Here is a 14,741-nt window from a genome sequence, read left to right as displayed (position 1 = left end):
CACTTACTCTACTAAGCTATCTTTCCGGCCCTGGACCAGAGACTTCTGAGGCAGGATCTCAACCTCAGCATTAGTGACATCTCAGGCCAAGTATCTCCTGGGGCTGTCCTGTGCCCTCCAGGAGGTTTAGCGGCATCTCTAGTCCCTACTAAGCAAATAGCACACTCTCCCTGAGACCATCAAAATGTCTTCAGACATTAGCAAATGTCACCTGAGGGGGCAAAGCCACCCCAGCTGGCTACGACTGTTCTCTAGTATCCCTGCTGAAGTAGAAGTCTGTGAACAGCCTGTGCACAACAGGAGCCTGGTGCTCCGTGATCACTCCCATGATGCACTACTAGAAAAGCTAGGCAGCACTACCACGCGCCAAGCCCACACAGTGCTCCACACCTACAAACCCAGCCCATGTAGAAACACAATGTGGCAGGCACTCTCTTCTCTATAAAGAGACAGAGGTGCACAGGGAAACGGCCTGCCCCTCCTGAACAGAGAGTACAGAGCAGAACCACAACCCCTAATAGCCTGGCTTCAACAGCACACTGGGCCCCATGGCCCTTAGGGTTAAGGAAACCGGATTCAGGTCCATGTTCCTGATTTTCAGTATCCTCAAGCCTCAATGTCCTCTTCTATTCAAGAGGGACAACAGCAGTGCTCCACCACAAGCTTAGGAGGGGATGTAACACAGTACCCGGCCTCAGAGGCTCAGGCCACTTGGCATCCATCCTGGGCACTGGTGACAAAGGTGCCTGACAGAACTTACAGTGGGAATACGCTCCTGAAACACACACACACACACATCAACTCAGTTGTACCATGTGCTCAATTTTCCTCACACTGACATTACTGAATTACTACTCAACCCAAGTTTCGCGCATGACATTCATCTGCGGCCCTTTTAAAAAAGTCAGTTACGGGATAAACAGGGGCCTTAACAGGACACAGTGTCCTAGACTTCAGGCCACAAGGAGGACCACAGACATTTAAATATCACATGCACAGAAAAACAAATCAGGATGAAACGTGCTAAAAGAGGCTGAATCCCAAGTGCCGGGGTCACAGTGGCGACAGGAACCAAGCACCAGATGTCCACCCTCAGCCTGCCACTGCCTGTGAGGCTGTGGGCAAGTCATCGTTCCTCTCCTCATCCATGAAGGAGAAATAATAAGAGAATTGACCTCCAAGGCTTCTGGGACTAGATAGCCTGATCCACAGAAAGTCCTCCCAGCAGAGCCTGGCACAGCAGCCCGCTCTCATTATGATCATGACTTCTTCTGGAGGGTGGAGACATGGAACTTCACTTCCCAGGCTGTGTATTTCTGAACATGTGAATCTGTACCTATTCTCCCTCCTTGGTGAGAAGGTGGTGCGAAAGAGGCTTCTTTCTCTTCGTCACCCCTGCCTGCCACCTATCCCATCTGGCTCCTTGGAACAGGTGGAACTGGGGGCAGGATGAAGGTGTGGGCAGGCTGCAAAAGAAACTGGGACAAGAATAAGCATCAGAACAGCTTTCCCTGTCTTCTCTGCTGCCCACACACACACCTTCCTCCACACTGCCACCCAGGGCCTTACAACACCTACAGAAATTATGTCAAACACACTAAGAGTACTGGGCAAAGCCAGCAGCATCCTCCAACACAGCTCTGACCCTACCCGGGGCCACCCAGGTACCCACAGGGCATATCCAAGGCCCTTAATGAAGTGCCAAGGCCCATCTGCCTTACCCTTTTTTACTCTGCTGCATCAGCAGTCAGGTAGCTCCAACACATGCCACTTCCCCCTCGAGGTTCTCTGCCCTCACCCCAGGGCCTCAGCACATGCTCTCACCTGACCAATCTTTCTGACTGCCCTCTCCTGCACCAAGGGCTGTCTTGGAACATGGCCTTCCTGCCCGCTACAGCACTCACTCCACCACCCAACTACCTGCACCACTGTCTGGGTAACATGGCCTCCCCCACTGGACTAGGAGCTCTACCAGGCAGTAAGAGTCTGTCCAGGTCCCCACTGTAACCCCAGCCCCAGCCAGTACAGGGCCAAGTCCAGAGCTTTAATTAATTCCAGAAGGGGATGGCAAATAGAACCACAGCTTTTATGCTCAGAGTTTTGCCATGTGAAGGTGAAACAAGAACCTCTCCATTCGCTCACTCCACAAATATGGTATGAACTCTGTATCAGCACTGCCAGGCCACCAAGGATGTAGCACTGACCAAATCAGAATCCCTGTTGTTCAGGGTTGGGGAGGCAAGTGGCAAAATAAATAAGCAACTTACACAGTATATCCAAAGCTGGCAACTGTTAGGGAGAAAGGCAACATATGGAAGATTAGGTATGTGGGAAGCAGGGAGGGGTTCTGATTTCATACAGGGTGGTCTCAGAAGGGCTCACCAGGATGGTGACAACTGAACGAAATGCGAAACAGATGGGATTCACGTGGCGACCTGGGCGACAGCATTCCAGGCTGACGAAGAAGCGCAACCAAGTGGCGCGTGCGCAAGGCTGCTCCAGGAGATGGTGGTGGGGAGAGGCAGGACGCTGGGAGTCAGCGAGCACCAGAGCGAGGCGCTTCCTTCCACAAGACAGAGAAGCGGCTGAGGCAGGCAGGGGAGGAAGGCAAACCAACCGTCCGCCCAGTGCAGGAGCACAGGCCCTCAGTGAGGCACAACACTGCACAGCCTTCTTAGCCAGTTGACATCCCCAGAATAAGCCCCTGTGCACTGGCCTGACACCTATCTTGTTCCTCAGTTGGGAACTGCAGAGCCACATTTAACAGATGAAAAAACAAAGGACTCTGAGTAGCCACAGCCAGAGGACGGGACTCCTGAGCCTCCGCATTCTCTCTGCTCCCAGGGACAAAGCCATGGCCCTTCTGACCTCACCTGCTCTCTCTGACCCTGGCCAGCCCTCCCTGACCATCCTGACTTGAGCTGCCCCGGCACACACACACACACACACACACACACACACACACGGGGCACATGTGCTGCTCTGCGTCATCGCCATCTCCCTCCCTGGCAAGCCAGAGTTCCCCACTTCATCCCAGGGATTCTGAGAAGGGTTTAACCAAGGCTTGGACTAGGATGAATGTTTACGGGGACTAGGGATAGAGCTTAGCAGCATAGCGCCAGCCTGGCAATCGCAAGGTCATGAGTTCAATTTCCAGTTTAAAACAGACAAACAAACAACAATTTTTTTTTTTTAAAACAGTGAAAGGCACACTGTCTTAAGGTACACTGTGGAAGCAGCTTGATGCCCTGAACCAATTCAACACATTTACTTTCCATGGTCCTTCTGACTTTGGGAATGAGCCAGAAGTCACACGGTGCTTGACTGAGTGAAGAGGATGTGATAAGATATACCAGCCTGACAGAAACTGCCATAAATGTTTCCAATCAACTCAGGACACAGAGGCAGCCAAGACAGAACTAAAGACACTGACGACAAGGAATTACCAGAGCTGCTCTAAAAGGGGCAAGCTGGGGGGGGGGGCACACCTGTAATCCCAGCTCTCACGAGGCTGAAGCAGGACTGCTGCCAGCTCGAGTACCCTGGGCTACACAGTGAGTTCTGGGGGGGCTTTAATGGCAATGTGTCTTTCACTATAATAAATTTTATGTTTTAAAATTTAAACATTCACCATATTTTTCAATCACACCATGTACTCAGAGAGCACTCAAGAAGTGCCAAGCATCAAAATAATATGAATCCTCCCAACACTCTGAAAGGTAGGTGATTTTATAGATGAGAGGGCTCAGAGGACCATACAGCACATGAGAGGAGGGGTACGCTGCACCTGCACTGGGGGACAAAGGTCACTGGGCATCAGAAAGTGACAAGCACAGTAGAGCAACAGCATTTTTACTTTGATTTCATTTTAATTCATTAAAATGCAAATAGTCACATGTGGCCAATAGTACCGTACTGAAGGTATAGCTCTACAGGCCCCTCCCTGTTTCTGAGAAATCTAAGGCAGGAAGAATGCGAGGGAGCCTCTTCCACCAGAGTGGGCAGGCACCCTGGCCTGGTTACAAGAAGCTCCCTTGCTAGGCCCCTCTCTCCTGCACACCAAGAACCGAAGCAGGACTCACATGCCCAAATTCACCCCCCAAGTCAACTCCATTCCTCCACCCTTGTGTCTACCACTTCAAGGGTGCACCAGGCACTTTTCTAAACCCCTGCTTCCTCAGCTGACAGACACGACTAAAGACCAACAGAATCACACACAGGCGGGTGTTACCTCCAAATGTAATTTTTGGACAATCTCATCATCGTGGGGTACCACTGAGATATGCTCTGCAACCAGCTGCGGGGAGGCAGCAACTGCAGGAAGGCCCATTCTGAGGCCACCTGCACAAGGGTCATCCTGAGCCACCTTCAAGACCAGGGAGGTGGCGTATGTTAATACAGTCACTAGGTGCTTAGGAAAAAAAAAAAACCACCCAGGCCTGTATTAGCTTTCACCTAAATGAAATACACTGCCACCAAAAAAAGTCTACAGATGCTGCTCCTTAATCCTTTGCACAAAACCTGGGCCCTGTGAGACCCAGTCTCTGAAGTAAAGCCCAGTCTGCTCCTTACCCTTGCCCATCCCCTAGGCCACCTGAATCCAATTAGCTCCCTGCACAGTGTCTTTCCATGCTCCTCCCTGTCCTCCTGCTAAAGCCCTGGCTCCTCACCGTAGCCAGGTTCCCAGGCCCTGTGACTCTCCCCGTACAACACCCTCAGCTCCAAGGCCCCACAGCTAGGCACACCCCACCTTACAGGCCTCCCACCTCAGCCTGAGCCCTACCTCCTCAAGTTTTTCTCTCCTGCTCGAGCTGGATCTTTCCTCAGCTGCCCTCCCTGCTGGACTCAGTGCTGTTCTCCCACATCTAGAGCTACATGTTCAATAAATGCTTGGTGACAGAGTGGAATACATAAAGGACCAAAAACCAACCAGGGGCTGGCCCCTGTTGCTACTTAGGAATCAGATCCTAAGGCAGGAGGGGGAGAGCCCTGGCCTCTGGGGAAAGGACGCTCAAGGCCAAGGCTACGTGGCTGCAGCCCTTCTCCAGATCAGGCCTCAAACAGCAGCATTTCCAGAATTACTGGGGCCTATTGGGCACCAGCTCGGTCTACAACAGAAAGCAAGGGAGAATTCACCTACGATGACTCTAGTAACAGCAGCCACAGAACAAGAACCTTCTTTTTCTTTTGACTAAAAAGAATGATGGTACTAGATTTTGAACCCAGAGCCTCATGCATACTAGTCAAGGGCTCTATCACTGAGATATACCCCCAGTCCTTCTTATTTTACTTTGAAATAGAGTCCCACTAAGTTGCCCAAGCTGACCTAGAACTTGCAATCCTCCTGCCTCAACCTATCAGCGTAAGAATTTTGGAGGGGCAATTTTACAAAGGCAGCTGACAGGGGAAAAACTTGAGAAATGCTATGTCCATGTATTAATTCCCCAAAATGAATGAATCAGTATGTACAGCAATCACGTACTAATAAAAAATAAAATTTTTAGCTAGACAGGGTGTCACACACCTAATAATCCTAGGAATTCAGCAGGCTGAGGCAAGAGGATCACCTCAAGTTTGAGATCAGCCTGGGCTACATGGTGAATTCCAGGTCAGCCTGGACTATACAGTAACTACCCTGTCTGAAAAACACAAAAGGTAAAAAATAAATAAATAAATAAATAAATAAATAACAAAAAGATTAATACCACCAATCAGAAAATCTGGTGTGATGGCACTCATATGTAAACCCAGCACTTGGGGAGGCTGAGACAGGAGGATCATAGTGAGTTCGAGACCAGCCTGGGATACAAAGTATACTCAAGACCAGCCTGAACTGCAGTGACACCCTGTCTCAAAAAGACAAAAAAAAAAAAAAAAAAACCAGAAGACATATAGATAACACGTACTTTCTGATATAGTGTGATCAGAAAGACATTTCACTTAGCTTTTCCTAAAATATACAAAAATACTAGTAGGCTATGCAGAAAAAACAGCAGATAAAAACCAAACTATGGGGCCGGGGAGATGGCTCAGCGGAATAAGCGCTTCCTGGCAAGCGCAAGGGCCTGAGTTCAATCCCCAGTTCCACCAAAAAAAAAACCAAACTGAGGTACCTGCCTGGCAAGCACAAGGTCCTGAGTTCGATTTCTGGCACAAAAAAAAAAAAAACACTGAGGGGTATTCCACCAAATAGCAATTGAATAATCTCCCAAACTCAATGCTAACAAATAAAGGAAACTGCCTCTGCTCAGGGAGCCAAGTGAGAGTGACAACCCGATACAATGGGAGATCCTAGATTGGATACATATAAAGAACATTACTGAAAATAATGAAACCCAAACAAAATCTTAATAGTAATTATGAAAAAAAGGAGCTTGACCTTGGATCCAACTGGGTTCAAATTTCATGTCTATCACTTACTTATACTTTGACTTGTGGCAAATGGAACAGCTTCCCTGTGCCTTTGTTTCCTCACCTGTAAAATGAGGAGATGGCCCAGGCACCAGGGTTCCAGAGGACTAAGGAGAGCAGATGCGTTCAGTTTTGGAGCTGTGCCCAGCAGAGAGGCTGCTTGGCTAACAAATCCCAAGAATACTGGCACGCCTGTAATCCCAGCACTCTGGGAGACTAACACAGGAGAATCCCCGATTGAAGCCCAGCCTGGACAACTTAGTGACTTACCAAAGCCCTGCCTCAAAATTAAAAAGTAAACAGGGAAGGTAGTACACGCCTGCAATCTCAGCATTCAGGAGACTAAGTCAGGAAGGTCAAGGTTTGAGAGCAGACTGAGCTATATATAATGAGTTCAGACCAGCCTGGACTACATAGCAAGATCTTGTCTCAAAAAATTAATTAGTAGGGGCCGGGGAGATGGCTCAGTGGAATAAGCGCTTCCTGGCAAGCGCAAGGGCCTGAGTTCAATCCCTGGTTCTGAAAAAAAAAAAAAAAAAAAAATTAATTAGGCCGGGTGTGGTGGTAGCACACACTTGTAATCCCAGCCTCTGGGAGCCTGAGGTAGGAAGATGGCCCCAAATTCAAGGCCAGCCTGAGCTGAAGTGAGTTCCAGGTCAGCCTGGAACAGTGAGACCGTGTCTCAAAAAATAAAGAACAAAAAAAGCAATAATGAAAAATTTAACTAAAAAACTTAAAAGGGCTGGGCTGCAGAGCTCAGTATGAAGACCCTAGGTTCAATTCTCAGTACCAAAACAAAAAGAAAGAATAACGCTGGTATGCTATGTGTCTTTCTGCGCCTGTTTCTCATTTACAAAAACAGGGTGACAACATGCCTACCCTCTGGGCTGTGAGCAGGTTTACAGCACTAAAATAAGAGGGGTACTTGAAGCAGCTCAGTGCACAGCCTTGCCTGGCAGGCACCTCAGCTAACCGGCCCTCCACGCTCCCAAGGCTCCAGCCTCAAAGCCACTTTGGCAACAGACAAGCGCAGGCTGACATCCCCAGAACCCTTCTGTGCTCCCAGAGGCCCAGCAGGCCCAACCATCTCCAGCAGCAGCAGTGGTTGCACAAATCAATCACAAACCTTCTCAGAATGTGGTGCCTTCAGACACAGCCCCACTGAGAGGGACATCCCAAATTCAGGTGAGCAAGCTGCACCTCAGAGGTGGACCAGAGCTCCCAGCGTGCGATGGTGAGGGCCTCTGGAAGGGGGCTCTCCACTACCAGCCACCTATCAGCAGTCCAACAGCGGAGGGCACTGAAAGCATGAGGATGAGGCGTCTAAGAGCAGACCCGACAGGAACATGGCAGTGGCACCCGCCTGTTTAGAAGGGCCCATGAGATGGCAAACCTAGGAAAGTGCATTGCTGGCCTCACCCTTAGGAACATCTGAGGACGGATGGACGAGCTTTCCGGGCAGGGCGGCTGGGCTGGAAGAACTTCCTGCAAGGACCTCTCTGACATGAAGTCTCCTCTTAGCCGGACCTGCCTTGCTGTCTCTACTCGGCATGCCCAGGGCGCCCAGGCCCTGCTGTGGATGCCGAGTTGGCAGTGGGTCCTGCCCCAAGGGGACCAGACTGAGATCCCACCCTGCGCCCCTCCCAACCCTCCCAAGCGCCCTCCCTCTCTCCCTCCCTCCCTCCCAGTTCTGCTCCCAGGCGTCTCCCCCCGGCTGGGCCTCTCACTGCTTGGCTGGCTGTCCAGAAGAGCCTGCCACGGAACCACCCCACCGTGCAGCACAGAGGCCTGGTGGCTGAGGGCCTTTTGCTAAGAGCTCTGGGAAGCTGAAGAGAGGCCCGGAGAAGGGTGTCTCTGAGTATTCCAAAGGCCTGAGATCTGCTGCAGAAGACAGTCCTTCCTAAGCCTTAGGGATGCAACTCAGAGGTGTGACTAGAAGTCACTCTCACCTAGAGTTATAAGAACCTTTGTGTACTAGGGGGACCCTGGTACAGACCACCCAAATTCATTACCTGACCCCAACAATTCCAATTAAGGGACCTGATGCAGCTTAGAGGATCTCACCACCATCAAGTAGGAATTACAGCCAATCCTCCTGGGTCTACCGGTCCCCTGGGTCCTGTCTGGACTCCCTCATGGTACTCCAGGCCCACCCCACATGATCTCCTTGGGGTGACCCTCCTTGATTACTCAGTTAAAAGTTAACAACATCCCTATCCTTTTTTCTCCTGCCTCCTCACCCCCACCTCCTAATCCTTCCTTCATTAATCCACAATCTAGGGACAGGGAGATGGCTCAGTAGGGTAAGTGTTTGGCTGGCAAGCACAAGGGCCCGAGTTCAATCCCTGGTTCCTCAAAAAAACAAACAAACAAACAAACAAACAAACAAAAAAAATCCCCAAAGAACCAGGTTTTTCAATCCCTGGTACAACAACAACAACAAAAAAACACCACAATCTGATATTTGCCACAGAGCTGTTAGCCCGGCACCTGTCTTTGCTAGAGGGTAAAGCCACAAGCCAGCCAATCTAAATCAGGTGCTGTGCCAGGTATGCTGCAGGCCCACAGGCCCACAGCTGAGTGGGGGCCGACTGCGGCAAGGTCGATCAGCATGGCTGCTGTTCCTGCTATCAGGGATGGGCAGCAAAATCAGCACATAGAGGCGCCCCCCCCCCAAGCCCTCTCCCTCAAGGTAACAGCCATGGGCTCTGGGGAACAGAGTGTGAAAACCACAGAAAAGGGAGGTGACCACTGGGTCTCTGCCAGCCGTAATGCAGTGATTCTGCTCAAGAGGGAAGTGGTAGGCATGTGAAACTGTCCCCAGGCACAAGCCTGGGAACTCAAGGGCACAGTGACTTTTTTTTTAATGTATTTAGTACAGGGTCTACAAGATCTCACTGTGTAGATCAGACTTGGACTCATAGTGATCCTCCTGTTTTAAGCCTCCCAAACTCTGGGATCACAGGCCCATGTCACCATGCCCAGTCTCAGCATGCCCTGGGGGTAAAGCCGGCACAGCAAGCTGGAGACTGAACCCCTGCCCCTGCGCTCTGCCTAAGCAAGCATTTTATTTTAGTCTGCTGAGCTATTTGGCCAGCCCTGGTTTTTGGTGGGATTTTTTTATGTTTTTGGTGTTGGGTCTCACTACACAGCCTGGACTCACAGTAATTCTCCTGTTTTCAGCCACCCAACCACTGGGATTACAGGCATGCACCACCATGGCTGGTCTAGGTGGCCAGCTCAGTGCATCCGGGGGCGGGGCTGGCGGGGTATGTGCTATGGGGGGTTAAATCCCAGTCCCTGCGCTGGCCTAAGCAGGCCCTTAGTCTGCTGAGCTACCCTGCCAGCACTCACCGTGACTTTCTGACACCCAAATTCTACCCAGTTTGCTCCTGCTAAAGCTCCACACTCATTCTCTAGCTATTGACAAGGCTCTAAGGGACCAGGCTCTCCCCCCCTCGCCTGGCACTCTCCCCCCTTGCCCTGCCCTGCCCAGCCACACAGGTGCGGCCAGACTCTGCACCAACCAAGTCTGGCCCTCCCTTCAGACCTCTGCACTATGGCTCCTCCAGCCATGGCTGCCCTGCCTTATTCCACCTACTTAGGATGCCATCTAAAGAAGCTCCCTGTTAACCCCTACCTCCTAGGAGGAATGCAAGGCCTAATATCCTTTGGATTGCCAGCATTTGCATTTTTCACACCATTCTCTCCCTACCTCCATGAAGACAGACACTTTGAAGAGTACAACCCCACATTCCCAGAACCTGATGCAATGCAGGCACACAGGAAGTGCTCAGTGAATGGTGGCAGATGTTTTTTTGTGTTGTGTTTTTTCTGTTTGTTTGGTTGATTGGGTTTTTTTGTGGGGGGGGTGTTGAGTGGTTTGTTTTGTTTTCGGTTTTTTTGGTACCAGGGATCGAACTCAGGACCTTGTGTTTGCCAGGCAGGCGCTTAAGCCACTGAGCTATCTGCCCAGCCCAGTGGTGGCAAATTAACCAAAGCCTTTTTCAGCTCCACTGTGCCCTCAGGGTGAAACCCATATTGCCCATGTGGACCCAGCAGCCCACACCCTCTACCCAACCCCACACTCCACACCACTGAAGGGGCTGCGCAAGAGATGCAACAAAGTACATGGGAGAAGGGCAAACACAGAGCCTTCCATCTCTGGAGAGCAACCATAATGTCTACCTTGCCAGGCATGGCAATGCGTACCTGTAATCCTAGCTCTCGGGAGGCGGAGGCCAGACGATCACAAGTTCAAGGCCTAGGGTCCATAGTGAGTTCAAGGCCAGCCTGGACTGCACAGCAACACCCTGTCTCAAAAGAAAAACAAACAATGTCCACCTTTATGTGGGGGGGGGGGCTCAGGAGCTACTTTTATTTGACACCTGACCCTTCCTCTACTTTGCATCTGAAAGATGAAGGTGTTAATGTCAGCCCCACCTTTCTAATTTCCTCTGACAAAGGTCTGTAAACTGGAAGGGCCTTCAAAGTCCTACCAGAAATAAGAATCACAGTCACTAGCCAGGCCTGATGGCACACTCCTGTTGGCTTGCTAAAGGGGCTCACCTTGGGAGGCTGAGGCAGAAGGATCACTTGGAGTTCAAGGCCGGCTGGGCTACAAAGTTAAGTTCAAAGCCGGCCTGAACCCAGAGTGAAGCCCTGTCTCAAAAAGACAAAAATAAAAATAAAAATAAAAATAAAGAATCGGGGGGCCAGGGAGCTGGCTCAGTGGAATAAGCGCTTGCCTGGCAAGCACAGGGGCCTGAGTTCAATCCCTGGTTCCGCCAAAAAAATAAAAAATAAAAAAATAAATAAAGACTTGGAACTGCTAGGATACACTGAGGGTGCACCTGTGTCCATCCCTTGCCTCAAGCAGAGAAGTTGTTCCTGCAGGCCTCCTGACCTGCCAGCAGTGTCAAGTGCTTTCCAAAGGAGCCCACTTAGCATTCTCAATGTCAGGTGGGAATGATCGTGGCTCCCTTTTGATGACCAAAGGCATTCTGGAGGGTTGAGGAGCCTGCTCAAGGCCACACAACCAGCAAACAGCAGGGGTGGCTTCGAACTCTGTGCTGGAAATGACTAGAGTACTGGAAACCAGGACATCAAACAGCTGAGGCCTGGATCCCAGGACACCTAAGAGAACATAGGGTGGAGAGTGGTGAGGGAGGGTGCCCCGGTCCTGTACATAACTGTGACTTCCACTAAGACTGCCATAGTGCCAGACATGACTGGAGGAACTTCCTGCGGATTAACCCACTGAATCCTCACAAAAGCCTGGAGCGGGTGCTTTTCTCAGACCACAGTGCAGAGCAGAACAGTGTTCCGAGGTCACACAGCCAGAAGGTGCAAACGCTAGCACTCACACCCGTGTCCACATTCACATTCCACCTGGAACGCAGGTCCCAGGAGCTGTGCCATCCCCTGCAGAGCTCTCTTGCTATCTCTTCCTCCTCCCAGCAAGACCTGACCAAAACTAAAGAGTCCTAGCTCAGTTCTGAAGAGACACTAACTTAGCCAGAAAGCCCAGAAATCCTGAACAGGCCTGAGGCTGAGCACATATGGCAGCCCCAGGCTCAGGGACAAAGGGAGGAGCCAAGGAGCTAGAACCTCATTCCAGCCTGGGACCTGCTGAGCAGAGTGTTATCAGGGCCTAATGGACCTCTGTTGGAACAGCAGTCTGGCCCCTCAGGGTCCCAGGGGAAGTCAATTCCTCCTCCAAGACTTAATGTTTGCCTGCAAGGAGACATAAACACATCTACTCACAAAAAAGTCACTCCTCCAGTCACCCATTAACAACAGGACCATTTTGGAAGCCCAAATGGGCAGAGTTCACATCTCAGCTCTACTACTTCCACATTTAGGAAGAAATAATTTCACCTCCCAGCTGAGTGCCTTCATTTCCTCACCAGTGAAATGGGTACCATTCTTCTATCCCACTCATGGGACGCGAGGCAGGCAGAACCACAGGTGTGATTTGTTGTTGTTGTTTTTTGTTTGGTTTGCTTTTTTTGTTTTTTTGAGACTGGGTCTCACTACACAGTTCAGGTTGGTCTGGAGCTCACTTTGTAGCCCAGGCTGGTCTTGAACTTCTGATAAGCCTCCTGCCCCAGCCTTCCAAATGCTGGGATTACAGGTTTGTACCATCATGCTCAGCTCATAGATATGTTTTGAGGCCAAATGAGGTCAAATGTGCAAAAATCCTGTTACCTGTTCAGCATGGGGTAAATGCTCAAGAAACACAGACTAACTGGAAATGATTCCTCTTTGGGCCTCGGTTTTTCCTTCTAAAATGGAGATAGTGTCTGCCATTCCAGAATGAGTGTTCAGCAAGTCGACCTATGTGAAGCACCTTGAACAGTGAGGCACACAGAATGTACCCAACACCAGCCATCAACTGTCATGGTCATTGCTGCTGTTAACTCCAGGCAAACCCTCTAAATGCTAGAAGTGGACTAGAAGAATAAACCCCTAGAGGAGGAAAACCACAGAAAACACCCACTGCCTCAATGACTCAGGAGACCTTTCTCTCCAGGAACTATGACCTATGTTAGCCAGTCAGCTTGAAAACCACTGCTGCACACCAGAGGTCACCGTCTGCCCCCTTGACCATAATAATTTCATTGGCCCAGTCAGCTGGATCAATGAGAGTTCAGGCGGCCCTTCTAGAAATCCAGACCCAGGGCAAAGGTGACAGGGCAGGCCAAGGTCACAAACTGGCCAAGGGAGCAGGGGCAATGACCACACACTTGGAGAGTTGGCTGCTTCTAGCACCCGCCCAATGACCACAATGAGAAACCAGATCTGTGGGAAATCTGACTGTCCCAAGCCCTTCAAAACAGCCTTCCTCCAGGGCTGGGCTGGGCCTAGCCAGTGGCACCTTACTCAAAGTCCCCTTGGCTTACACAGAGTGTAACAGCTGTGAAAACAGCTCTAGGCCTCACCTCCAGGCCAACTGTTATCATTCAACTGGTAGGGAGCAGTAAACACAACTGGCTGTAACTAAGAGACACAAACAGCCTCGGGCCCAGAATGAGTACACTTGCAGTGGTCTGCCTGGTGCCTGGACACTTCATACCCACTGCCCACCAAGGTCAGGGAGGGGCCTTTAAATTTGGGGCTTCTCTGGGAAGAGTGGACAGGGCTGGATTCCAATTCGAATCCCTAGTTACTCCAGCGCAGGCCTTTGCTGAGCCCCAAGAAGTCTTTAAATGAAAAATGGGATCTCAGAATCCTGACAGGCAAGCTGGCCCTCCAAACTCTTTTCCTCCTACGTCTGAGCCTCTAGGGCCAGGAGCACAGCTCCGCAAATCCAAGCCAGTACCCTCTCCCCTCCCTACCAGGGAGCCTAAGGCTCAGAAAACTTCAGTGACTTCCAAGGCCCATCTCCTCCAACCCCGGAAGAAAACTTGCCAAAGGATGTCCTACACACCTTAAATTAAATAATCTCAGAGGATTCTGGAGTTTCGAGCAGACTACTCCAGGGTTCAAAGCATACAGTAAACATCCAGTTCTCTCCAAAGTTATTAAAGTTCAACAAAGGGAGTTTCGCATAAACGCCCACTCCGACACATTATATACAGGAAGCTGGAGCCCCTCCTCACCTTTCGGCATCACAACCCCCGCAAAGTACGCCCCTAAACACCCACCTGAGCCTCTTGCCCCCTGTGCCCTGTCTCTCAAAAGATTATAAACATCACTGCCCTCCTGCCCTGACACGGTTCTCTACGTTCCCAGGATGGCTCCCCCGGTGCATCGGTGGTACAGCCCAGGCGGCCCCATCCCCGACACTTTCGGTACAGATCCCTCTCCAGAAGCCCCAACCCCTCTAAATACACTGTGAACTGCTCCCCCGAGCCCCAGTATGGCACAGTCTTCTCTACAAACAGCGAGCCCCTCGAAGGTTTAGTATTTGAACCCCGGGCAAGATCTCGCCCACAGCCCTCTGCGCGGGCCCCAGTCCCTCAGTGGTTTGCCCCTCGCACGCCCGGTAAGCTCCCCACGCCACTCCAGAGGTTCAGCCCGCCCGGGTCGCGGCCGCCGGCAACCCCCCCCGCCCCCGTCTAGTGCCCCCGCCCCCGCGCGGCCACCCCCACTCATTTCCGGAAGGGGGGGCTCGAGGACCGCGGTCCCCGCCCGGCGGGCAAGGGTGGTACGGCCCAGCGCGGCACCGCGGGGGGCCCGGACGCGACCAACGCGGGGGGGGCGTCTGGGGACACGCGCTGGCGCACTCACCTGTCACCGGCGGCCGCCCAGACTCTCCGGCGGGGCTCTACCCCCGCCCATCGCCACGCTGCGCTTCTCCCGCTCCTTGTGTTTCCTGGCGGCGG

At 51.4% G+C, this 14,741-nt stretch overlaps 1 protein-coding gene across 3 annotated transcripts in view; it reads right to left on the bottom strand.

Annotated features, from left to right (window-relative positions):
* The window catches only part of Akt2 (AKT serine/threonine kinase 2), a 72,769-nt gene extending 58,034 nt beyond the window's left edge, over positions 1-14,735 (bottom strand). For 2 of the 3 annotated variants that reach the window (XR_002819483.1, XM_004647995.2), the window contains exon 1: positions 14,647-14,735. The gene's annotated coding sequence lies outside the window, so the exon portion shown is untranslated. Of the gene's footprint in view, positions 1-10,623; positions 10,663-14,646 lie in introns of those variants that run through there. The other variant, XM_023708285.1, reaches the window with a different exon arrangement.
* Positions 14,736-14,741: the final 6 nt, after the last annotated feature.

Source organism: Octodon degus, unplaced genomic scaffold, assembly GCF_000260255.1.
Source record: "Octodon degus isolate 3935 unplaced genomic scaffold, OctDeg1.0 scaffold00344, whole genome shotgun sequence".
In the NCBI taxonomy this organism is placed as follows: domain Eukaryota; kingdom Metazoa; phylum Chordata; class Mammalia; order Rodentia; family Octodontidae; genus Octodon; species Octodon degus.
The sequence above is the reverse complement of the archived record's forward strand: the minus strand, read 5'-3'. Positions and strand labels throughout refer to the sequence as shown.